Here is a 26,557-nt window from a genome sequence, read left to right as displayed (position 1 = left end):
AAATCATTCTAATACAGTATGTCTGAAATAAAAAGCTTTTGTAACATTATACACTATACCATTCAAAAGCTTGGAGTCAGTATTTTCTCTTTTTTTAATAAAAATTAATACTTTTATTTAGCAAGGATGCTTTAAATTGAGCAAAAGTGTTAATAAACACTTTTATAATGTTACAAAATATTTCTATTTCTAAATACTGTTATTCTGAACTTCCTGTTTACCTGTTTTCAACATAATAATAATAAATGTAATAATAAATGAGCAGCAAATCAGAATATTAGAATGATTTCTGGAGTAATGATGCTAAAATATAGTTTTGAAATCACATGAATAAATGACATTTTAAAATACATTCAAATAGAACAGTTTTTTTTTTTTTAAATAGTAAAAATATTTCTAAATTTCTCTGTTTTTACTGTACTTTGGATAAAAGCATGCTTGATGAGCAGAAGAGACTTCTGAAAAAAATTAAATAACTTACTGTTCAAAAACTTTTGACTGGTAGTGCATATTCTTGATGAAGTGATGGCTTTCCTTACTTTAGAAATGCTTGATTTAAACTGGAAAGTCTACACCAGTTATAATAATAAACAAAACTCGACAGATTTACCAGGTCACTTTGTTTTTCACAGAAGTCACAGAAGGTCACGTTACTACTTAATTTTGAAATACAGCGTGTGGACTGACTGTTGAGTGTTGTCTGTGGTCATAGAGAGTCCATTGCTTTGGGGTGTGAGTTGAGTGATGAGTTGTTTTGAAGCTCTGAGATGTTGTAACCATCACCCACCACAAGGTGGACAGCTGTGTGTGTGTGTGTGTGTGTGTGTGTGTGTGTTTTTTTTTTTTTTGATAAGGACAAGTTTGAGAGGTTTCGATGAAGAGGTTGTGAAAGTGTCTTTTTATAGATTTCCTATTAAATAATAGGGTTTAACACTTTAAGTCTTTAACACTTTCCATTGACCTATATTGCAGACTTTGACCCTCAAAGCATTCCAAGCAAAAAGACATAAAGCAGCAACGCCCCTTCTCAACTTTAAATTCCACCTCATTTCCCAGTCTGATCAAGATTTCTCTTTGAGGAGTTGATATGCTCCTGTATCTGAACAGCACCACAGAGGATGGAAAGACAGGAAAGAGCGAGAAGAGAAAGCAGGAGGAGGAAAGAGAATGTTCTGTGTTTTGGTGTCACTGGGGGCTACGTGCTTTTTATATGTCCCAGTAGAGACGAGAGAAGAGGAATGTAAAGGAGTAGAGAGGGAGAGGGAGAGAGAGATAGAGGGATTCTCAGGAGGGGGATCTAAGGCTGTGTCCGCCACCTTAAGCCACCCTCCTCCTGTTGGTTTTAATTCACTTCCACAGGAAATCTAGATCCGCTTCCATACTACACAGAGCTAGCTTGTCTGTTTCTTCTATCCTGTTGAATCAGTTCTCCAGGGACGTGTGTGTTTGTGTGTATGTTTGTGTCGGTCAAGTTTTGCCTGCGTTGTGGAGACCCCACAAAGATGCTAAACCCTGCAATCACCTGCGTTGTGGGGGGCAATCAGTGCTCTCTGAGAAAGGTGGTTTAATAAATATACATGAATATTAAAATAAAAAAAAATAAAAAATAAAAAATGACAAAGATTTGTTGGAGGTGTTTGGGGTCCATTGATTATCACCACGATTATGTATCGGTGATGCTTGTTGTGTTTTAAATTATGTTTTCTTATCTCTTTTTTGCAGTTAGAAATGTAATGCTTTCAATTCTTTTTCAGTGTGATGTTGTGTATAATAATAATAATAATAATAATAATAATAATAATAATAATTAGTAGTAGTAGTAGTAGTAGTAGTAGTAGTAGTAGTAGTATTATACAGTTATTATTTATTATATTATAATTTATTATTATTATTAACAGCAAAAATAACAATAATATAAACACAAACATGCCAAACATATGATTCCATAGCGATAATTAATACACCCCAAACATCTCAAACAAACAATTATTATTATTATTATTATTATTATTATTATTATTATTATTATTATTATTACTTTATTAATGTTATTATACATAACATCACAGTGAATAAGAATTCAAAGCATAAGATTTGCAAATGCAAAAAATATACAAAAATATAATAATAATAATAATAATAATAATAATTTATTATTATTATTATTATTGTTGTTGTTGCTATTGTTATTGTTATTTGTTTGAAGGGTTTATTATCACCATGGAAAATACATTGGTGGTACTTCTATTTTATTTTATTTTATTTTATTTTATTTTATTTTATTTTCTACTTTTTTCAGTTAAAAATGTAAAGCTTTAAAATCTTATTCAGTATGTTGTTGCATATTTAATAATAATAATAATAATAATAATAATAATACAATTATTATGTATTATATTACTATTTATTATTGTTATTAACCTGAACAATAATATATTTCCTATATTCCTATATAAATATATATTTCCTATATATAAATATAAATTTAATATATTTCCATAGTAATTAATACACCATCTCAAACATCAAACATCTCAAACAAACCATTATTATTATTATTATTATACACAACATCACACTGAATAAGAGTTCAAAGCATTACATTTCTAACAAAAAAATACAACAATAAAAATAATAATAACAACAATAATAATGATATTAATAATAGTAATAATAATAATAATAATAATTATTATTATTATTATTATTATTATTTGTTTGAAGGGTTTATTATCATCATAGAAATGCATGTGTAGTTCTTTTAGTAAATTACGTTTTATTATTTTTTGTTTTATTTTATTTTATTTCCGTTTTTAATTCTGTTTTTTTTTTTTCAGTTAAAAATGTAATGCTTTAAAATCTTATTCAGTATGTTGTTGCATATTGAATAATAATAATAATAATAATAATAATAATAATAATAGTTTGTTTGAAGAGTTTGGGGTGTATTTATTATCAACATGGAAATATACAAGTGTTTTTTATTTCTTTTTCTTGTATTCTTTTATATTTAATTTAATTTAATTTTTAATTTATTTTGCAGTCGGAAATGAAATGCTATGAAATCTTATTCAGTGTGATTTTGCATATTCAATAATAATAATAATTAATATTGTTTGTTTGAGATGTTTGGGGTTGATTGTCACTGGAAATATATGGGTGGCACTTATTTTTATATTGTTATTGTTTTTGCAGTTAGACATGTAATGCCTTGAAAATTCCATGTATTGCTGCAGCTTTAATAGTAATATATAATAATATGTTTTATGTATTATTATGAGTATTATTATTATTATTAGCCATTAACCATGCTACATGTGTGTGAGATTATACCTTTATCACAGAGTTTTTGGCTTGTCTCTCTCTTCATATCTCTCTCTGTTGTTGCCACATATACATAGCAATGACCTGGCGCTCACTATGCAGACATCATGCTGTGAATTCCATCTAACCAGAGAAACAAGAGGAAATTGTTATGCAAATGAAAATGCACTGGCTATTCTAGAAAGGTTGTAATGTTTGTGTGCGTGTGATTGTATTTGTGTGCTTATATGTTAGAGTAATTCAGGGAGTAAAATAAATGCAGAGAGAGCGAATCTACCAGGAGTGTATTTCAAAAGCATTCTCATTCAACATGGATAGTGTGCACAAGAAAATAAGCATATATATATATATATTTCCTGGCGTGAGCATTTTCAAAGCAACAGTCACATTCATAATCTCTGTATAATGCACAACTTCCACATTATTAAAGTGACAGCATCTGATAGAGCTGATTGGCTGGAAGTTTAAAGGTGAAGTATGTCATTTCTGCACCATTAGCATCACCAAGCAGAATTGGGAAAATAATGTTGTTGTTTTTTTTTCTTCCAGCAAACTGATCAAAAGTGACAAAACCATTTTAAATACATTTGAGGTCAAAAGTTCACACCACCCTTTCATAATCTGCAAAATGTTCATTTTACCGAAACAAGAGGGATCAAACCATATTGTTTATTTCACATAACAGATGTTTCCATATAGTCCACAAGAGAAAATAATACTTGAATTTATAAAAAAAAAAATAACCCTGTTCAAAAGTTTACATCCCCTTGATTCTTAATACTGTGTTCTTACCTAAATGGTCCACAGCTGTGTTTTTTCGTTTAGTGATAGTTGTTTATGAGTCCCTTGTTTGTCCTGAACAGTTAAATTGGCCACTGTTCTTCAGAAAAATCCTTCAGGTCCCAAAAATTATTTGGTTTTTCAGCATTTTTGTGTATTTGAACCTTTTCCAATAATGACTGTATGACTTTAAGATCCATCTTTTCACACAGAGGACAACTGAGGGACTCTCATGCAACTATTACAGGTTCAAACGCTCACTGATAGTCCAGAACGAAAAATGTATGCAGGAGGTGAAAACTTTTGGAATTTGAAGATCAGGGTAAATTTAACTTATTTTGTCTTCTGGGAAACATTGGGTAGTACAAGTGCATTCTGTAGACGCTGAAGGACAGTACTAAATGGAAAGAAATATGATATTTGGTCAAAATAAGAAAAATGTACACATCTCCATTCTGTTCAAAAGTTTTCACCCCCAGCTCTTAATCCAAGGTTTTTATTTCTTTAGCATCAGTGAGAGTTTGAACCTTATGTAATAACAATAACATGCATTTTGCATGATCCCTCTCATTTCTTTAACTAATTACCATTTTGCAGATTCTGAAAAGGGGATGTAAAATTTTGACCTCAACTCCAAGTGATTTTAAAATCCTACTGATCAAAAAATCCTAAAAGTAACACTGTTTCCACCAAAACATTAAGCAGCACAACTGTTTTCAGCATTAATAATGAGGATTCATTATTCAAGTCAGCATAACAGAATGATTTCTGAACGATCATGTGATACTGAAGCCTGAAGTAATGACTGATGAAAATTCAGCCATCTCAGGAAAAATTGCATTTTGAAACGTAGACAAAATTGTTGTTTTCTTTGTGTACAAAAAGTATTCTCGTAGCTTCTTGAACCTGTGGTTGTACCACTGATGTCCCATGGACTATTTTATTGATGTCCTTACTACTTTCTACTTTCTCTTTGAACATGTCAGTTGTGTTGGTGCTCAGGGTCAGAAAGCTGTCAGATTTCATAAAAAATATCTTAATTTGTGTTCCAAAGAGGAACAAAGGTCTTACAGGTTTGGAACAACATGAGGGTGAGTAATTAATCTCAAAATTTTCATTTTTGAATCAACTGTCGTTTTCAAAATTGTTACGAACCCCAAACTTTTGAACAGTAGTGCACGCTATATTAGTATTCAGTGTGTTTTTCTATATACAGTACCTTTTATGTAGCATCCAGAAAACTAGACATTTTACATACTTCCTTCCTATTTAGGCTTCAGGCTTGAAGATTTCAGCACCTCAGCACAAACTCCACCCTCTGTGATTCAGCGAAGCAGGATAGAGGTTTTCTCTCGGGTGGGTGAAGTGATTGTTCCTCGGTTTGAGTGTTTATAGGCAGGAGGATGTAGTCCTCAGTGTTACTGCCTAATAAAAAAGCTTGCATGCTGTGTGATTAAATAACAGGGATGGCAGTAAAGAGAAAAGACATAATGATGGTTACATGCAGGTCAGTTACAATTTAATTGTCATTGCACTTCATTGCAAACGTATCAATTCGCTGCTGCTTAGCTGAGCAGAAAACAATGCTTTAGCACATAGAGGGAGTCCTGCTGACTGCCTGTCAATTTACCCAGTCTCATCCTCGTTTTATTTGTCTCCTCTCTTCAGAAAACAAGATTCTGTTTCTGTACTGTAGATGGAGGAAACTAAAGCCACTGGTCACTTTGTTTGGCCACCTACTTTGTATAAAAACTTGAAATAAAAATGTGTGCTGTGTGTCCTAGATAGATTTGAATTGTATAAATTATTTAGGGTAGACTTCTCTGATTGGGGCTTTTGGAATAACAGTGCAATGTTTTCGCTCTGGTTTGGTTGACACTTAACAGATTTTTTTTCTTCTGTTGACATATTTTGTTTTTGTGGCTCTAAATTGCATCAGGTTGCATCAGGGTTAGCCACACTAAGAGCCATGCTGATTTCTTTTTGGGTCTGTCCAAATCCTTTTATGAGTGGGTCTCTCAATGGCACAATCCACACTTGCTCCAAAGAACATAATACACTGGTCGAGTCTGCACACTCTAAACGGTCTCCCCACTGAGCTAGTTTTAAGTCCATAAGTCTTAGTCAAATGTCACGACATGACTGATGCATTTTTAAAAAGGGAGCCGTTGGAGACAATCAAAGTGTGGCCTAGTGGGCTTGTTAGGGCTCCCTCTGTCTGTCCGGTCCCTCTGAAGTCTGTTCGGACCGCTTGTGTTTACGTTTCTCAGCTCTTCGCCCGTGACAATTCCACATATGGTCATTTATCAAAGATCTGCGCTTCACACGAAACTGTTTTTGTAAAGCTGTCAGGCCAGTGATAGCTCTGTAGACTTTATTGTACAAACTTGTCAGAATTCCCATCAGACTCGCGATCGCAGCCAGCCGTGTAGTACCCTCTTCCATCTCTAGCCCAATGATTTGTGTTCAGATGAAAAACCCAAACCATCCCAATAAAGTTTTGGCAAGGATGGGTCGGTTTAATTGGCAGGCAATTGACGCGCTAATAGACTGTCATCCTGGGGGTCAAGAGTAATTTATTGAGATGCTAACTGCCTTTTTTTTTTTTTTTTTTGTGCTGCCGTTCCATATTGAAATTCCCATCCAGACTGTATTACACGAGAAGATGATGACTTAATCCCCTGTTAATTAGAATAACATTTCCAGCAGCTGAGGCTTAGCTGTTAATGCGAGGGCTGTGGGCCGCACAGGAGAGGCCGGCCGGCTGGATCTGCGGCCCCAGAGCTGCGAAGCTTGGCCTGGGCTCAGAGATCCAGGCAGCGGGGGCAACTCTCCACACCTCCAGCGGATGAGTGGTGGAAAGCTGTTAAATCCGCCGCTGATGACTCTCTCGTCGGCTAATAAGCTCATGTTTATTGGCAGGCTCTGTCCATCAGTGGCCTATTTTCAGCAGCAAATGGAAATATGTATTAGAAACACAGAATCCTCATATGGTAGCGCAATATTTTTAATAAGCTCATTTTCTGTCTTTGCAGAATTTGATTACAGGTGTTTTTGGAAAAGAATAGATAGCACAAATTGAACTTCAACCCCCATTAAAAAAAAAAAAAAACTGATGCTGACTGGTCAAAACAGTGCTATGTAACAGTGAACACTGTATAAAACAGCTGTAACAATATTCACAATGTATAATGGCCTCTCTTACCTTATTGCATGGATAATAAGGATTTTTTAATGGAACGTTATCGATTGATTTATGCTATTTATGAAACTGTTCAATAGAATGAATGATTTGCCTATCTGTCTTTCTTTCAGTGTGAAATTATTGATGAGCAAATCAGGAAAATAGCATTGTGTGATTATTGTTAACAAAAACAATTTTATTTTATTTTATTTTATTTTTAACCTTAATTTAATTTAATTTAATTTAATTTTTATTTTTTATTGTTAAAAAAAACAATTAATTAATTTTTTTTAAATGTTAAAAAAACCCAAAAACTAGTGCATTAAAAAAATGACTAAAAACTAACTAAAATATAAATATTAGATTAAAAAAAACTATTAAAAAAAAATAAGAAAATGGACATAAAGTAAAATATTAATATTAGATTAAAAACAAAAAACAAACAAACAAAAAAACCCCTTGGCCCCTAATTTAAATAAATGTAGGTTAAAGTTCTAAATTGACTAAAGCAAAAAGAAAAATGAATTCAAGATAATTAGCAATATTTAAATAAATAAATTAATTAATAATTACCTTTTTTAAAAATCTATCATCTATCTATCTATCTATCTATCTATCTATCTAGTTATCTAGCTACTGTTTGTCTACTTAACATAATCTCATAATATTTCTTAATGTAAACTATTTCAAAATTCTAAAACTTTCTTAAACCACTGATTTTAAAATTTAGACCCTTTTAAACCCCACTTGAAATAGACACAAACAATAACGTTCAGGTTCAATGTGAGATTAAAATAGCTTTTATTTTTTATTTTATTTTATTTTATTTTATTTTTAATGCATGCATGCTTTTTATTTCTTCAGAGTTCTTTTGCAGTGATTTGCTGCCAGCTTCAACCCTTGGCCAGAGTGCAGTGGTGAAACCGGAAGTGACAGCACCAGGTTTGCCCTGTTCTGTTTCTATCCTAGTATTAATCCAGCAGCCCCTCTACTCTTTAAGAAAGACCTCATTACCAGCCTCATTGATTGTGCTTCCTGCATCAACGACCACAGCTTCTTCTACCACACCAACTGAGAGAGAAAAGAAGAGAGAGAGAGAGAGAGAGAGAGAGAGAGAAGAGGCTTAGCCCAGTGCATCTGTGTGTCCTGCATTATGGGTAGGGAGGTAAGCAGTAGGCAGGAGGTTTATGGTGCTGTAATTGGTAGTTAGTGTGATATTTGTAAGACAAATAGAGCTATATGTGCGATTCCTCCTCTCTCTCTCCTCTCTAGTCTTTACAGCCACCAAAGGGCCTCATTATAGCCCACCGCAGCCCAGGCCTCACTGCACGCACACACACACACACACACACACACACGAAGGGCAGGAAGTTGTGTGTGACAGTGTGGCTGCCAGGACTGATAGATGATACAGTAAGTGTGGTATTCATTGAGAGAGGACCCTGACGGTCGGGGGAATGAAACAGCTCTTCATTACAGCGCACCCGGTGGACGTTTTACACTCACGCTGTGCACGGCGGGACTGACCGAGTTTACTGTGGTCACTCATGCATATGCGGGGTTCTGAATTAAGTTTTTTTTTTTGCGAAACCTGCCAGTGGTGAGCAAATTGGGAAAATTCGGGGAAGAGAAACAACCATCTAGCACTGTGTTGTTATGGTTAACTAAAACTATTAAATATTGTTTTTTGGTAATTAAAATAAAGCTGATGTAAAGGAAAATACAATATATATATATATATATATATATATATATATATATTTTTTTTTTTTTTTTTTTTTTTTCAAATTTAAAAATTTAAATTCAAATTTAATTGGTAATAAATATTATATGACATTATATGACATAACTAAAACTATTAAATAATGTTTTAGTTTTTCTTGGTTATTAAAATAAAGCTGACATAAAATATAAAACAAAACTAATACAATATGAAACAAAAAAAAAATGTTGCTTTGGCAACTAATTGAAATAAATTTGAAAAAAAAAAAAGTTAATTGAAATAAAGTACTAAAATTAATAAAACTGAAACAAAAGTTAATTCAAGCAAATTAGCAATATTAAAAAAGCCAAATTAAAATTAACAGAATTACCAAATATGTTAAATAAAACTAAAATTAAAATGAAAACTGAAAATATGAAAATAAAAGCTAATTGATAATTGTTAATAAATACTAAAACAGTGTATAAATATTATATTATATAACTACAACTATTAAACTTTTTTTTGTTGTTGTTATTAAAATAAAGATGACAACATAAATAAAATAAACATAAATAAAATAAAATAAAATATGAAACAAAAACTAAAAATGTTGCCTTGGCAACTAATAGAAATAAAAAATCTTTCTATCTTTCTTTCTTTCTTTCTTGTTCTAGTATTTATTAAGAATTTATTTTCATATTTTCTGTTTTCATTTTAGTTTTAGTTCATTTTAGTTTACATTTTAATTTGACTTTTTTAATAGTGCAAACTTGGCTTGAATTATTTTTTGTTATATATATATATAGTTTGCAATATTAAAAAATTAAAATGTAAACTAAAATGAACTAAAACTAAAATAAAAAAATAAAAATAAATTCTTAATACTAGAGAAAGAAAGAAAGAAAGAAAGAAAGAAAGAAAGAAAGAAAGAAAGAAAGAGAAATTTGGTAACTGAAATAAAATTTAAAAAAAGACTGAAAAAAAACTAAAATATTGCAATTACTAAAACTGAAAAAAGATTAATTAAACAAAATAGAAATATATAAAAAACAATAAAAAAAAATAAAATATATATTAAAACAAACTAAAATAAAATGAAACCTGAACACACACACACAAATTTGACTTATTAATAATACTTCAATAATATAGAAATAAAAAAACACTGTCTAAAAAACACTGTCTAAAGTGGATGTTTAGTAAGGTGTCGTTCCTGCCACTTGATAAATATTCAGTATTTGTTGCATGAAAATGAACTGCAAGGAGGTGCAGTTAGCAGTGAGAACTCACTTTCTTTCATCCTCTCTGAGCCGGCTGCTGTTTATTCGTGAACGTGTGCTTGTGTGTGTGCCTGTCCCCTCCTTTAAAGGAACTGGAGTGGGCCGCAGGGTAGATTACCGCTGAAATCACGGCTTGTTCTCTCGCTGTCGGCTAGCAAGTGTGAACACACTTCAACTCTAAGAAGAGAAGAACAAAAAAAAAAAAAGAAGAGAATTAGAGAACCAAAGCATCTGAAACTGTATATACACACATATATATGTAAACACAAGCCTCTGTTCTGTAGTACAATTAATTGTGACACTGTAAAAGAGTAAACGATCTGAGAGGAGTAAATAAGGTGTTTTTCTCTTTGTTTTCATTAAAAACAGCATCAGCGCTCAGTCTCTTCGCCGTCACGCCAGCATTCCCGATTCGTATTCCTGGATGCACAAACAGTGTGTAATTATCCCAGCCTCCCTGCTGTTCTTTCTCTCTCTCTCTCTTTCTCTCTCTCCCTCATTCGGTCTCTGCATATCCCACACCGGAGAGACCGAGACCCAAGATGATTCTCTCTCTCTCGCTGTCGCTGTCACACAAGAGGAAAAGAGCTCCTCTCTTCATTACAGAAGGACCTGATCCAACTTGAAAGATGCAGCCATTATTCTTGACTGTCTGGACTCCCCCCTCTCTTCCCTGTCACAGGCTTATTGTTTGGCCTCCTGGGGTTGCATTTTAAACCTGCACTGTCGCTCTAGCCCACAGAACGAGGGCTTCATCGACTACTCATAATGTCTGCATGCTGTTAGAGGAAATTCTGGAAGAAGAAAAAAATGTAAATAGTTTTATGCAAAAATAATGACATTTGCTTCATAATGCAGAAGGAGTGATGCATGTATGTGTTTATAGTGCAGAGGTGTGATGCAAAGGACCGTTATGCCAAATGCACATAATAATAACAACATAATGATGACATTTGCACAGTACTAGTGCTTTGTCCAAAGCCAGTTCATGAAGGAAAAAAAAAATTCTGTTATATGTAATTATTTTAAAGATTACCTTATATTGAATTAGCTTACATTAAATTCATAGGATTTGACAGTTAACAGCTGTCTGGTTAACACATTTTATTTTATTTTATTTTATTTTATTTTATTTTATTTTATTTTATTTTATTTTATTTTACTTTACTTTACTTTACTTTACTTTACTTTTTTATTTTACTTTTATTTTATTTTTGCATTGTTTGTCAGCAGTGGCCATTTCACACGAGTAAAGGGAGTGTTGTTCAGTCTATTTAATGGTTTTAACATTTTAATGGTCCATGAACCTTGCTAATAATAGTGCAGCCAAAGGTCTTCATGGTAAAATAAATAAATTAAATTAATTAATTAATAATAATAATAATAATTTTATTATATTATATCATATATAATATATAGTAATAATCATTAGTAGTAGGAGGAGGAGGAGGAGGAATAGTAGTAAAAATGTAATAATAATAATAAATAATAATAATAATAATAATTATTATTATTAGTTGTAGTAGTAGTAGTAGTGTTAGTAGTAGTTGTAGCAGCGGTAGTAAAAAAAAACAACAATAATAATTAGTAGTAATAGTAGTTGTTGCAATAGTGTAATAATAATAATAATAAGTAGTAGCAGTGAAAATAATAGTAATAATAATAATAATAATAGTTGTTGCAATATTATTATTATCATTATTATTATTATTATTATTATTATTATTATTATTATTATTATTATTAGTGGTAGTAGCAGTTGTAGCAGCAGTAGTACTCGTAGTAAAAAATAACAATAATAATTAGTAGGAATAGTAGTTATTGTTGCAGTAGTAGTAAAATAATAATAATAATAATAATAATAGTAATAATAATTAGTAGTAGTAGTGAAAATAATAATAATAATAATAATAATAATAATGATTATTATTATTATTATTATTATTATTATGGTGGTAGTAGTAGTTGTAGCAGCAGCAGCAGAACAAAAACAATAACAATTAGTAGCAATAGTAGATGTAAAAATAGTAAAAAATATATATTATTATTATTAGTGGTAACAGTCATAGTAAAAAAAAAAACAATTTAGTAGTAGTAAATAATAATAATAAAAGTAGTAATAGTAGTATTATTTATAGTTGTAGTGTTTGTTTTTCTATCTTCTTTAAGTTCCATTATTATACAATTAGAATTAGTTTCATCATTTTAATGTGTCTAAATGTTACTAAATTTCCAATAACATGTTTTCCAACTAGGCAGCAGTACCACCCACATTATTCTCCATTTAAAATTTTTCCCCCCTTCAGGACAGCAAGTGAGTGTTGCAGTTCATTTGAAACGATTGTCATTGGAATTGGTTTTGCAAGGCACTGAGAGAGTGATGGCCCCAGTCATTATGTCTCTGCCCGCTTAGCATGCTGGTAATTAGGGACGGAGAGAGAGGGAGAGCGAGCGAGAGAGAAACCGAGAGGAGAGGAGAGGCTGCCACTCTGGTTCACAAGGGTGAAAGAGACTTTATTAAGAGTCAGAGACAGATCACAACTGCTAAGTGACCCACCAAGGTCAGGATCAAGGGCAGGCTTTGTAATTAGTATGCGTTTCTAGGAGGGAGGCTACAGTGCCATTGTTCTGCCACAATCAAATTAGCCCCTCCACTGTGGACCCTGTATCACGACCTCAGGGCCTGGACGGCTTCTTCTGACAGAATAGCAATGATACAAGAGAATATGTACTCTGTACTCTGTAATGGGTCCCACGTCCAAATTTCAGATTAACACTTTAATATATTTATCTACAACTACACTTGACTAGACTTAGACCAGTATTTCCCTGTCTTTAATCATTAGCATTACAAAAGTTACCTCAATATTTTGTTTTATGTGAGTGGGTAGGATAGTCTTCATTCCACGATCATTTTTTCAAAAATTCCTGAAATAAGCACAAACATCAGGGCATGTCAAAAGGTCTTAAAAATGCCTCAGACTTCAGAAAGTTAAAGTGGTCATTATTACGATCAACTAATAAAATTCACTACTGTCAGAGAAAGAGACTGACCTAGTAGCTTCCTTCTTTTTATTTAATAAGTCACTTGAGTCAGTTTGTCTATAGTTGAGTGGATAGTTGCAGAAAGACTTTCTAGGAAGACGTAAGAGGAAATGTATTTATAAATGAAACCCAGATGAGATGTTTAACAAAAGTGCTCAAACTAATTTGCTCACTCTGTATGGCGAATTTAAATACCACAGAAGCTCAGGTATGAAATATCACCCGCAAATGAATCCTCTGTCATTTGGACACATTTTAATGAGAAGTTACGACTTGCAGACACTGAAGACAAAAGTTTAACAAAGCAAAATTTAAATCCAAGTACCACCCGGAACCTGCTTAAGGACCCCCTGGGGTACACGTATGCCTGGTTGGGAATCACTTGACTAGCCTGTTTTTGTTTGTTCTTGCTCTACAAAATTGTCAGATTGTTTCGTTTTCATTGGTTATCATGGCTTTACTTTGCATTTGTTCACAGTCATTTTTATAGTTTTTTATAAAGACCAGTGAGCTTGTTTTTGAAACCATAACCTTTTAAAAATGTGTAATTTTAAACCGTATAGAGTAAGGAAATTTTCGCTAGTCTTTAACTCTCAAAATTTACAGTTTTTTTTTTTTTTTGTCTGGGGTGGATTCTGATTGGCTGTTGATGTTTTTATCACATCAGCGGGAAAACATTCTGAAAGTGATTCCAATGATATTTGTTCCTTTGTGTCTATATCGTTATATTTGTGGTTTGAACGTCTTTTTTCTTATATAATAAGGACAATTATTAAAGGGGTCTGAATGATCAAAATTTCCTTGGTCTTTTGACATATAAGAGGTCATTATACTATAAAAACATCCTGTAAGTTTCAAAACTCAAAACTTTCTCATTAGTCTAAAAACAGCTTATATTCAGTGTTATTTTTGACAGCAAATTTTAATTTAATCTTAGTCATCGTCTTTTGACTAAAATGCCATTTATATTTTAGTCATCTGAATTGTTTTCATTTTAGTCTAGTTTTAGTCGACTAAATATCATAAGATTTTAGTCGACTAAATCTACAGTAGATTTAGTCGGCTAAAAACTAATAGGTTTAGTTACAGTGTGATGCATTTATTAAGCATTTCTCTAAAATGACTAAACTCATTATATAGGTTTGATGTTAAGGTTTTATCATGATAGACACAGATTTAACTGCTGTGACACGCAACATGCCTTTATATTAAGATTAAATGAAACCACTTCTCATAAAGAAACAAGAACATGGTCTTCTTTTCAATGAAATGCCAATGGTTATATAGACTAATTATGCATTCTTTATAACACCTTGTGTACCACATTCTTCATTCTTTCAAGATGACATATATATATATATATATATATATATATATATATATATAAATGTAGATTAATCTGTATTAGGGCAACTAAAGTGATTTGGTCAAGAGCAGTTAGTGATTTTCTGTCTTTTCTTTTGTTGCTTGATTAACATCAATGCCACATACAATAGTAACTAAATTACGCTGCTGTCCCTTTAAAACCGAACGCACGGATGCAATGTACTGATACATGTCCGATGTTCTCCCAACTCTTTACGTTCACCTAAGATGTAGCCAAGTGTGTTTGCATGAATAGTTATCAAAACATACATCATTTTGTGTCAATCTCTCAATACTCATGTGCTGTGAGAGGTGCTACTTCGGTGTGTGCTCAGAAAACCGGACCGTTCTCTTTTGCGTCTTCAAATTTATCCATATATCTGCTCTTCTGTTATTCCAAGATATTGACATTTTTGAACAATTTATGAGGATAGATCAATAGGCTGTGATACAGTTCAAATGTGCACATCTAACCTCCTAACCACACAGCTGATTCGTTCTGAATGAATCTCTTCCCAAATCGTTCCTCCCTAACATTTTCGTCTCGTTATTCTTTGACGAAAAATATAGATTTTCGTGATAGTTTTTGTCATTCAAAATGAGTTTTTGTTTCATTATTGTCTCGTTTTCGTCAATGAAAAAATGTAATTGATAGAAAATTAGGATGAAAATTAATCGTCAACTAAATTAACACTGCTTATATAGAAGGCAGTCTGCCAAAATGACAGGTTGTGGAATGTGCCGCTTTATGATGTAATAGTGTGGATAAACACCGCCTCCACAGTAGATCAACGTTTGCTTCTACATGACTGCCTGTTTAGCCCCACCCACCAATTCATGTGTGTAGTGTCAGGTCTATGCAGAAACCAAACAATTAAGATGACTCCAAAGACAACAAGACTCTGTTCATTGCCAGGTTGTGGAAAAACACATCTTTGCTTTGCCTTCCTTCTGATCCCAACATTAGAAAAGAGTTGATGAACTTTGTTTTTAATTACATTCCTGGCCACCTCAGTGAGGACTTCGTCCTTTGATCACTTTGTTTTACCGCGGATTTGTTTACAGACAGGGCACAATTGCACAAAGGATTTGCAGAAAGACTGAAACTAAAAGACGATGCTGTGCCGGCATATTGGATCCAACAGTAATGTCGCACCTCACAAGTGTGAGTAACTGTTTTTATTATCTGCTCACTATTGCTTTGTTTGTTATTACAGATCGTTTGATAAGCACTGAGTATTTATGCATTTTTAACCAAAATCACAGCAGCATCCGTTTGTGAATGATGTAGGCTGTCAAACATACATAACTATTAGCCAATCACAGCAGTGGGTGTTTACTTCTGAGCCTACAATTGCCAACAACTATTTAAACAGAGCGTTCTGACGAGGGGGGTTTAAAAAAGGACAAAAAATTGCCTATTACTTCTGTTTTTTGATGGAAAAATCTTTGTAACATTACAAGTAGACCTCAGAGAACTTCAAAATAATAAAATAAGGCAGTTCATGGCCCCTTTATAACTTGATAGTTATAGTTATCATCCTAGGTATAAATGGGGAAGAGAGAAAGTGCTAGGAGTGGTTTGCAGGGATAGGTGGAGAGGCCAACTTTTCATAGGTAAGCGTGCAGTGGTTACCAAGAAAATTTAACCAGAAACCAATCAATTACTCATTTACGTTCTTGTTTTATGCCTTTCTCTCTCTTTCACAGTAGACCACAATATGATATTTCTTCACAAGCCTTTCTGAACACACTTTCCGCATCTTCTGTGTCATAAACTATCACACTTCTAGATGAATTAGATACATCAGCTACGGCACAATCGACAGCGAACGGCAGGGAGATGAACCCAAGACGCCGGCAGCGTTACTGCAACCCTGACGGCAGATACCCATCTTCGCTCAGCCGCGTCCTCTCCTCTCACTCACACACACACACACACACACACTGTGCATTAAAACGCTCCGTTCTCTCCCTCCAGCATCCTTCCCATTAATTCTCTCCCTTTCAGCCACTTGCGTTTGTCTGATTTAACAAGATAAGATTTGAGAGCTGATGTTGGCTGTTCTTAATGTACCATAGGGTCCACAATGGGAGCTGCACCCCAGCTTCTGAGAGAGGCATAAATCGGCTATTCAGGGGGAACGGGGAAAAAAAGAGAATTAGATATGCAGCATAACAATTTTACAGCCCCGGTCTCAGAAATTGAAATAGTGGAGATTAATGTATCATACATTATACACTGTCCATCGAAATCAGCTCTAATATACTGAGCAGGCTTGCATAACAAGAATAAGACTTTCTAAGAAGTGCTCCTAAGGCCAGCCTGACCTCGGTAATTGATTCGGATCTCTACGCTCCTGTCGAACAGTCTAACCAGAAAGCTCCTGAGGAAAAATAATCTCCTATTGTACAATTGTGATTTAGATCATTGCAGATAATTCGGTGCCAGTGACTGCAGATACGGGAGAATTTGAACCTGACAGTAAAATCATATAGAAAAGATGGAGTATTTGAGTTCAAATGGTCATGTTAATGTTTAATATACTGTTAGATTAGAGTTTTTGTTATATTGTCAGTTTTGGTGGTCATATAGATATATAGTTCAGTTAGATACTATTAGATTATTAGTTATAGATCATAGAGCGCATCCTTTATAATATATTTCCAATATATTTCTATACTTTCATAGTGTATTTTGAAAACAGAGCAGTTACTTTTAATATGTTAATGTGGCCTTGCTAGTTTGTAGCTAATTAGACCAGATTCATTTGAGTTTGCCACTTCTAATTTTATTAGGTTTAATCAGTTATATTATTTATTCACTGGCACTTGAGTAGCAGGTATCTATGCCATTCTGAATTGAATTGAAATTGAATTAGGCAACGTTTACACTAGTGCGTTTTTGTTTTAAAACACAGTTTTCATTGTGTTTCAGAAACGAAAATGCATGTCACATGATCGTTTATGCAGCTCCAGACTATTCCTGCATTATGCAACCATAGATATGTATAGGTAGATGCCCTATTATTTAGATTAGCCTTAGATTTAGAATTTGAGTTTGATTTGAGTTTGCAAACTAAATGTAGAACTGCAATTAGAATTTTTAAGCAAAAAATTAAATTAATTAAAATTCAAATAAATTCTTAAAACTGCAATTTGAAAGGCAGCATTTGTCAAGACAAACTGAAAGTTTTAACGTTTTATAGATTTGTAAACTTGTATTTAGTTTATATTTTTCATCATATGTAGTGAATTAAATTTTGTCTGTTTCTTTATTGTAAATTTCTTATTTGTAAATTTCTTTATTATCTGTTAAATTCACTAAATTCTACTTCTTGTCTTTTCAAATTCATTTTCTGGGATGTGACGATTCAATTTAAATTCACACCAGTCAATTAAAAAGAAAGCCATTTCTTCAATTTTAAATGTTTGGTTATACATGTTGATTATACAGTAGTTTATGGGTTAGTTAAATGTTTAGATAAAGGAATAGTTCACCAAAAATATACATTCTGTCACAAACTTTTTTCTGTATAAAATGAAATATGTCAGCCTCAGTCATTATTCATATTCATTGCATGCACTGAAAGTGAATGTTGACCGATTCTGTCAGTCCCAAACATGCTGCATAACATCATCTTTTGTCTTCCACTGAAAGTAATACAGATCAGTGGCTGAAGAGTGAAGATGTGTTGCGCAAAATATGTATCAGAGATGTTTCTTATCATAAATGTTTCTTGATCATACTTACTGTACATTGAAAAAAAAATCCATAAAAGTTATGGTAAAAAAACAGCAGCTTTGGTTGCCAGAATTTTACCGTAAAAAATATGGTAGCACCATTTTCAGATTTACGGTTTTGACTTAAATTTGCATTTAAATACCATGATTTCATTGACTGATATAATGGTAATGTACCAACCTGTTGAAGTACTGATATCTGTTTTGTACTTTTGTAAACTAAACACCATCATGGTAACACACATGAAACTGAAGTAATGCAATAAACATTAATTTACAACCCTACAACAATATACAACCCTAATGTACAAAACTGATAAGAAAAAAATAAAAAGAACAACAACAACAAAAACCTTATCAAATAATAATAATTAAAAAAAAAAATGTAACAGGGAATTCAGGGAATGTCAATTTATGGTTAATCACTGTAAATTCGACATTCAAAAAAATGGTGTAATACCGTAAAATTACATGCAATGTCCAATACAGTTTTTCACCATATAGTAGGGGAACTTACCATTAACTATTTAACAAGTTTTTACTGTAGCTTTTTTTTTACAGGTTTTTTTTTTTTTTTTACTGTTAAATTCAGTCATTTTTTAGCATACCTCCAAACGGTTCCTCCCTGCTGCTGCATGCATCTGTCTGTCTGTCTGTCTATCTGTCTGTCTTTGTCTTTTCTGAGTGTTTGTGATCACTGATTTTCAAGCCCCTGGTTTTGATTAACTCAACTCTCTTTGAAATCAGACAGCAGGCACATATCTGGGGGCATCACACAGAATACAGAGGTTAAAAAGCTTACAGAAAAGATCAAATTTCTGGCTTAATAAAAATAAATTCAATGAGACGGGTTAGAAAATGAGTCACAATGTGGGATTCAGAGTGATTTGCCATTATGCCATTATGGCTTATTTAAATCCTGCTTGTGTTTTCATTGTTGCTTTTTGATTTTGAGATGCCGTCTAAATGATTCATAACTATATTCTGACGTTATGTCAACGTGTTTATTATTTTAAAACGTAATTCCTGTAAAGGTAAAGCTCCCATTACTCCAGCACCCACTACTCCAGACACTACTCCATGAACCTTCAAAACTCAATCTAATATGCTGATTTGGTGCTTAGAAATAGATTTTTTTTTTTTTTTAGTATGAATGGGTGTTTAATGACTTACACTTGGACTGCATATTATACTTTTTTAGACTCGTTAGCATGCTTCCAATGTTATTTGTTTAAATTAAAATGTTTCCTTTTTAGCCGTTTTTTTTTTAAATGAAACACAGTAACATATACTATTGGCTAATAACCTAGTAGCTTACAGTAGGTCTGTCTTGAATGGTTTTTAAGTTATCATTAAAAGTCAATTCCCGAATGGAGAAAGTGAATGAGGTTTCTTCTTCCGGGAACCCAACCGTTGCTCTCAACTGTCATCCTGGCTATTGTTACATCATCACCACCATTGTTACATTATTAATGCTACACCATTGCTAGCACTTTTAAATCCATTATGATTATTCCAGTACTGGCACTCCACCATTTACACTGTTACTTACTTTTTTTTTTTTTTTTTTTTTTAAATCTCCATTATTACATAAGTACACCACCTTTACTCCCATTATCATTAGAACACTTCTGTTACTATTGATGTGTTATCACATATTACGTCACATAAATATCCCACTGTGTCTTTATTATGAAGTCTAATACCAAGCTCGCCAAATTGGTCCTTTTAACATAATGTTCATATTTGTGAAATTTGTCAGGTTGGTAAGCATAATCGCTTTTATCCTGGATGAAGAGGAAATGAGAGTTTATGTAATGTAACAATGGCACGGATAATCTCCTCCATAATTTCCCCTGTCGTTGGTCATATCTTGCACATGGTGCCTTAGAGATGAGGAGATAAAACTGCTTCATTTCTCTAGGTAAATGGAGGAGGGGTCCGCTTCATCTTGTTCGAGCGAAGCAGAAGGGGGGGAACTGCGATTGTAGCGACAGTTACGGCTCTCACTCCTCTCCCGCGCACTCCCTTCCCTCACCTCCCCTCGAGCTTCCGTCTGTATCACACAAACAGTAGGAAACAGTTGATTTTCATTTGCTGTTGCCGGGCAATGCGACGTGATGTCTTAACACTTGTAAATGAACACTCCTCCTCCCTCTAATCTGTCACTTTAATGCGCCATAGATTTTATTTCTGACGTTGCAATATCACATTCTTAATAACAATAATCAACTGCCTGTGTTGTTTTTTCCCGCAGAAATTAAATCCTGACACAGAGAGCAGGACTAATAAAAGATGTAGCTGGAGGAAAAAGGAATAAATAAATATGACGAATCACGGGGGCTGGGAATTTGTATTCAGATGCGAGAGACAATTACACAAAGAGTCAGAATGTATCAGGCTCTCCGCAGATCCGTAATAGCTGTGCTGCGGGCCTGCTTGTTTCCTGCTTAAATGGACTACGTTGCGTACGGTGTGGTGCGGTTTGCATTGTCCAATACAGTCGAGCCTGATAATACACACACAAATGTATGCGTACACACGCAGGTTTGGCAATTAAACACTGGTAGGGGTTAACAACAGGTGTAGGATTAAACATATGATACATTTGTGATTGTGTTTTTTATGTGCTGCATAGGATGAACAGTGAATTTAAAAGATATACAGTACAGTGTGGTTCAACAAGCGAAATAGATGCATTGAATAGATACAATATTTTCTCTCCAAGCTGAAAGTGAAAATACTGGTATTTTATATATATGTGATGCAGGACCAGTTAAATTTCTATGTGGATTGGCCACAACAAGTGACCAAAAATCATATGCAAAAATACTGTATACTTCATTTATTGCTTATGGTTGTGGCTGGTTAATTGGACCAAAATCTGGGCACTTTTGTCAAAAATGGATGAGAAATTGATTTTTTTTCCCCCCAGATATGTTTTCCTGTTTCTGGCACTGAATAAATTTAAAGTTTACATCTCGTGGTTCTTACTTTTCTATTCAGTGATTCAAACTTACAATTCTGACTTTTTTTCTCAGAATTGTGACATATGAACTCACAATTGCGAGTTCTAGTCAGAATTGCAAGATATGAACTCCCAATCCTGACAAATGAAGTCAGAATTGTGAGATATAAACACACAGTTCTGACTTTTTTCTCAGAATTATGTCATATAAACTTGCAGTTGCGAGTTATGAAGTCAGTATTGTGTGATATAAACTCGCAATTGTAAGAAAAAAACCTCAGAATGGCAATTCTGAGAAATAAAGTCGCAATTCTGAGGGATAAAGTCAGAATTGCAAGATTTAAACTCACAATTCTGAACTTTTTTTCTCAGAATTGAGTTTAAATCATGTAATTTCAGAGAAAAAAGTTAGAACTGCTAGTATATATCTCACAATTGTGATTTTTTTTCTAGGAATTGTGAGTTTATGTCTTGCATTTCTGACTTTATAACACACAATTGCGGGTTATTAAGTCAGAATTGTGAGATATAAACTCGCAATTCTGAGAACATATCAGTCTTTTTTTCCCCTCAGACCTAGACTTTATAACTCGAGTTTATATCTGACAATTCTGTGAAAAAAATCTGAATTGCGAGATGTAAACTCGCAATTGTGACGAAAAGAAGTCAGAATTGATAAAAAGTAGCAATTACTTTTTTTTTTTTTTTTTTATTAAGTGGTGGAAATGAGCTTCCACATGGTTTAGACTGTTGGAAGCTGTTTTTTAAATATGTTTTTTAAAGATGAAAAAGATTTAAAGTGTCTAAAAAGTAGAACTGTTTACTGCAATACTACATGATGTGACTTTATAATTTATTTGATGTATTATATGTGACCCTGGACCTCAAAACCAGTCTTAAGTAGCACGGGTATATTTGTAGCAGTAGCCAAAAATACATTGTATAGGTCAAAATTATCGATTTTTCTTTTATGCCAAAAATCATTAGGATATTAAGTAAAGATCATGTTACATGAAAATATTTTGTAAACTTTCTACCGTAAATATATAAAAACTTATTTTTTTAATTAGTAATATGCATTGCTAAGAACTTCATTTGGACAACTTTAAAGGTGATTTTCTCAATATATAGATTTTTTATTTATTTTTCACCCTCTGGACTAAGGAAATTTTCTGCTTAGCTAAATGTGCTTGTGCTCATGGCTGATTAATAATAATAATAATAATTGTAAAAAAAATCCATAGTGGAAAAGATAGCTTTCGCGTTTGCTGCTTTATTGGGTAGACTAAATTAGAATTGTTGTTAGTATTTATTTATTTATAAAGAAAACTAACTAAGTTTAGTTTGCCTGATATGAAGTATCCTAGCTAAATTACATGTTTTCCTTTCTTTTTCACTTCATTTATTCTCTTTTCCTCTCTGAACCAAACTGAACCAGTGGACAAATAGGTCCCAGTGCTTCTCACATGTGACCACAAGCTCGGGCATGTCAGCTGCCTCTGCTCTCCTCTCTAGATGACAGATACATCAGGTCTGGGTTCAGCTGCAGGGCCTCAGGAGAGTGAAAAGAAGCCGCTCTCATCCTGGCCCAGCGTTGAGAAGTGTATTGCAGGGAGAGTTTCCAGCTCCACTGGGAACCGGCTGGTGGCTGTGCCCTGCGCTCTGGCCATGCGAGAAGCTGTTGTCTTAAACCTCTTTGAACCTCTCAAACTGAAGCCCACTACAACACCTAAACATTTTCCATTGTCCGCTAACACTTCCTTTGGTCTCTCCTCTGTGTCTGTTTCTTGTCTAGTCAGAGGACGACGGCGGAAGAAGAACTCAGAAGGCCGAGGACGAGATTAAAAAGCGAGTTCGGGCGATAACGCTCAGACTAGAAATGTAAGTCTTTGTTTTAGGGTTTATTATGAGCGCAGATGAAACACACGCACATACACGCTCGCACACGCACGTTCATTGATAGAAGTACTGTATTTTTCATTATCAGACTCTGTATCATGCTGTGCCTCGCTCTGGTCTCAGTGTGTGTAGTTCAGGCCTGCATTATCTTGAGAGTAGATTTGCTCATATTTGCTGATGGCTTCTTTTTTAACAATGGTCCATCAGGCTGCTATCATCAAAGGTCCTGGTTTTAGGTTGAATGGCTGCATCTTGGGAGCACATTAGCCTGTGTGTGCATGACCTGGTTGTGTGGCTTTGATGTGCCTTTGTTCTCTGACCCATTTGAGTCTTGGCTGGGCTTGTGGTGTGCCTGTAAAATGAGGGTGGCAAAAAATCCACGGATCTGGGTGTATCCAAAACCCTCTTTCCCTTTTAACGGGACCCTTTATGGCAGCGTGTGGCCAGTTCTGTGCCTGGAAGCGGATCATATGCTCAAAAAATAAAAATCCTACAAAAGTAAATTTGAAACAAATTATTTAAATGAGATGCATATAAATATACTTGACTCTGCTTAACCCTACTCTAGGTATAAATTTAGTTAAATTATTTCCAAATCAAACCCAGCTGCTTTGCCATTTACAAAACTAGATTAATTAAAACTTTTTTAGTCATTTTAATTAAATAAAACAATTATTCTGAATTCATACTGTTTATAGCATTTCAAGATTACAGTATTCAGTTTGATGGAAAATGAGTTAAAATATATGTAAATAAATGTGTCTACATTAGAATAGAATGGTGGACTACTTGTAAATTGGTTAACAAAGTTAGCTTATACTCTACAGTGTAAAAATGGTAAATTTTTGGACATTATTTGTCTCAGAAATTCTAAGTTTTGATTAAAAAAAAACATTTTGGCACATTAACATTAACATTGTCGCTTAATGAAATATACAGTTAATAAGATACATTAAATTAACGAGCATTTTTTTTTTTTTACCGTAAATTTACCAGGGTGTAATTTAAAGTGTATTTTCGGTCATAAGCTTTGTAAGAACTAATCGTCATGTCAAAACATTCTCTCCACTTCACAGTGAATATTATAGTTGTTAATTAAAATCCTCTCCATATAGCACGAAGCTTAGCATTGTTTCATTTGCATCTGTCTGTAATTAACTTTGTGAAAGCTCAGGTAGTCTGAACGTTCGACATCGAATCTAATCTTGCTGTTGTGACATACACTTTTTTTCTTACTCACTGCTTTGTTAACCTCGAGTTAGGTGAATTTTTATCCTATTAAAAGTGTAGAAAGTCAAACTTACTTTTTTTCTATTCCTGTAGACAAGCTGTGTTCAAAAACACATTTTTTAAAAAATGAGGACAATTATGCATCTGTGCCTTTGACACCGAGCTAGATTTCAGCGCAGGCTACGGAGGGTAAATTGGCCTATTTCAAGCACGGATCTGACATGTTTGGAGTCAGATAATGTGCGTCAAGGAGTGAAGGCCCAAAGTGATTAAAGCTAGCCCAGACATAATTATGTCAAACTCGGCAGTTGTCCTAAGCCCTTTCTAGTTGAAAGAGATTCCTCTGAAATAACACCAGAGATGAGAAGGGGGAAAGGAAGGTGAGAGAATGTAAGAAAAAGTGAAGGGAAAGGGTTTTGAAGTGGTTTGCCACATTACTGAAGTACCCTCTACTGACCCGTCTAATTTGGGTGAACAAGGCACCTGCTTTGAAAAATATTGTAGCCATTTTTTACGGAGCATCACAATGCAAAGAAAAAGGTCAACTAATGTATTATATTTGTCTTAAGATCCTTATCTAACTTCTACAGTGAGACTTTTTCAGTACATTTTTGGCTAAAAATCTAGTTTATCGGTTGGTTTATTGGTACAGCCTGACTAAGCTGATGTTTAGTTTGTCAGACAACTTCTTCTCCTTCTTTCTTCTTCTTTTTCTTCTTCTCAGCAGGGTGAACTTCAGATAAACTGTCCATATTTAATGAAATAGTTCACCCAAAAAAAATTAAACAGAATTTTAAAGAGGTCAGATGTTGCTAAAAAGAACATTATATTGTGTATTTAGTGTAATGCAGTGTGTTTATGCGGTTTAAGGTTCAAAAAACATTGTTTTCCACATACTGTACATTATTTTTGCTCCTCTCTGCCCCACCTTTCTGAAACACGTCTTTCTGAAAGGCGTGGTGTGCTCTGATTGGCCAGCTATCCAGTGCTGTGTGATTGACCGAATACCTCAAGCATGTGACGGAAATGTCCCTTACCATGTCGTGATGCCATGTCCTGCCGAGATGAGACAAAAACACTAAAACCTATTATAAATTAGGCATTTGTTGCATCCGGTGGGGACATAATTACTGATTTTAATGACTTGTACTGTCTTTTTACGTGTTGCATTGCACCGCACCGCAGCGCACCGCAGCGCACCATGTAAACATAAAACCATGTCTGCCTTTGTGATCGTAGATACGACAAACAACAAGCACCACTCTACACTGCTCAAAACTTGTATTTGAATAATCAGTAGCAAATTCTTTAAATATGAAAATGTACTTACAGGCAGTGAGTCAGAAGCGGCAGGACTGTCCTTGCAAAGTTCGAATCGCCCCACTTTATAGAAACAGCCTTTGTGCACAGCCGGCATTGTAGGCTACTCTCTCAGGTTCAGGAAACAATCCTCCGTAAAATGCGCTTCACACACTTGAATATTTGCATTGTACTGTTCTGGAACAGTGTTGTAAATATAACTTAACCACTGATTTGCAGTTGTATACTCATTTGGAAGGCCAAACAAAGTAGTTTCGCATTCACAATGAAACACACAGTGTCTCCACGATGTAGCGGCAGCTGCAACAATACTACAGCGAGAATATAAGTTACTCCTCCTGTCTTTGCATATAAATTTGGGCGGTGTTATGCAAATCTTCCCACACCGTGATGTAGATTTTTGGGGGCGTGTTTTAATGAGCTGTTTTAGGAGTCTTAACTTTTCTAAAGAATATATATTTGGGTTTTGAGACTTTAATCTTTGCATATCTTATATATGCATGAACAGCCTGTAACACTCCAAAGACAAAGGAAAACATCCATTACTTGTATTGGAACAGTTCAAAGCAAGCAAAACTTTGACTAACCTTGTTTATGTAACTGCCATTTATGAAGTGAATGACTTAATCGATGACTTAATAGTAAACCCCTGAGATACTTCACCAAAATGTGTCATAATTTAGTATGGTGAGATTGCATTTCAGAAATGGATC

At 33.8% G+C, this 26,557-nt stretch overlaps 1 long non-coding RNA gene across 3 annotated transcripts in view; it reads left to right on the top strand.

The window, feature by feature from the left end:
* LOC127175151 (uncharacterized) overlaps positions 1 to 26,557 on the top strand; it is a 273,811-nt gene that overhangs the window by 124,247 nt on the left and 123,007 nt on the right. For all 3 annotated transcript variants that reach the window (XR_007828950.1, XR_007828952.1, XR_007828951.1), the window contains exon 4: positions 23,191 to 23,276. This is a non-coding gene — a long non-coding RNA (uncharacterized LOC127175151). The remainder of the gene's footprint in view (positions 1 to 23,190; positions 23,277 to 26,557) is intronic.

Source organism: Labeo rohita, chromosome 13, assembly GCF_022985175.1.
Source record: "Labeo rohita strain BAU-BD-2019 chromosome 13, IGBB_LRoh.1.0, whole genome shotgun sequence".
Taxonomy (NCBI): domain Eukaryota; kingdom Metazoa; phylum Chordata; class Actinopteri; order Cypriniformes; family Cyprinidae; genus Labeo; species Labeo rohita.
This window is presented reverse-complemented; position numbering and strand designations above follow the sequence as displayed.